Raw genomic sequence first — 1,420 nt, forward strand, 5'->3', positions numbered from 1 at the left:
TTTAGCAGCCAGTAGTAGAACTAATTGTCTGCACAAAGGGATTACTGGTCAAAAATCCTAGCAAAGCACGCTGGCAGGCACACAACAATACAAGAGAGAGAGACGCACTTACAAGATCATAGCAATGTGTAACACACGGACACACCCGCCGGTGGTTGTTACTCCTGGCGGGATCTAGACTGGCCCCATAGATCAATACTAGTCTTTTCTGCGCACTTTGTCCTCACTCGTGCGCACCCGGGAGCAACTTCCTGGTCGGTCACCCATCCTGACACCACTCCAAGCTGAGCACGCTTAACTTTGGAGTTCTGTCTAAATGGGCTCCCGGAAAAGAAGGAATTCCTTATTGATATGAGTAGTCTATCATCCCTAATAAGCCAGGCTATCACATACACCCCCACTCAGAGGAACCGATGTCCTCGTCGGGCCACAGGAACGTTCCCTCTTGGCACATACGTCTGTGCATCCAGTCCGGTACATGTGCCATGCCGGGTGCCACGACGGGTCACTAACGTCATGAACAACATGACCGCGCACCTGTCCGCAACCATCCGTGTAACCGCGAGGGTCGGCTCTGATAACAAATTGTAACACCCCGGACACACCTGCCGGTGGTTGTTACTCCTGGCGGGATCTAGACTGGCCCCACAGATCAATACTAGTCTTTTCTATGCACTTTGTCCTCACTCGTGCGCACCCGGGAGCAACTTCCCGATCGGTCACCCATCCTGACACTACTCCAAGCTGAGCACGCTTAACTTTGGGGTTCTGTCTGAATGGGCTCCCGGAAAAGAAGGAATTCCTTATTGATATGAGTAGTCTATCATCCCTAATAAGCCAGGCTATCACACAATGCCTCGGTGCATGATCTTGGTTGGCCAAGCTGTTAGATCCAAAAGAAACATCGTCCTTGTAGTTTTTGCCAGCTGCATAACATGTAACAGCGACCTGCTAGTATATTTGAAGTACATCGGGCAGGTGATGCTGGACAAGTTTAAAGGTGACAAGTACCTAGTCCATGGCGGGTGCTTGGCATCTTGCCAGATGGTGGGAATCAGGTTAGAAACGTTAAGGGTGATGATGTTGCGCTGGCTATCAGGGTCCGGTAAGGAGATCAAGAACCGTCAAGTAGGGTGTTTGTGGAGTGGCTCCAGTAGGGTGGACTACGGTGTGGGCGAAGCGGATCTGAGGCCGTGGATGAGAGCGTTGGTGAAGCTGCTCCGGTGGTTGGGTTTAGGATGGTGTCGATGATGCAAATCTGCGGCCGTGGACGGGTGCATAAGAAGCTGCTCCGGTAGGTTGGACGAGGGTGCGATGAAGCGGATCTGAGGCCATGGACTTGTGTGTTGGCTAAGTGGCCCCGGTAGGGTTGAGAATGGTATAGGCGAAACTACTCCGGTAGGGTTGACGATGGTGTCGG

The sequence above is a fragment of the Triticum aestivum genome, chromosome 5A (assembly GCF_018294505.1).
Source record: "Triticum aestivum cultivar Chinese Spring chromosome 5A, IWGSC CS RefSeq v2.1, whole genome shotgun sequence".
In the NCBI taxonomy this organism is placed as follows: Eukaryota; Viridiplantae; Streptophyta; class Magnoliopsida; order Poales; family Poaceae; genus Triticum; species Triticum aestivum.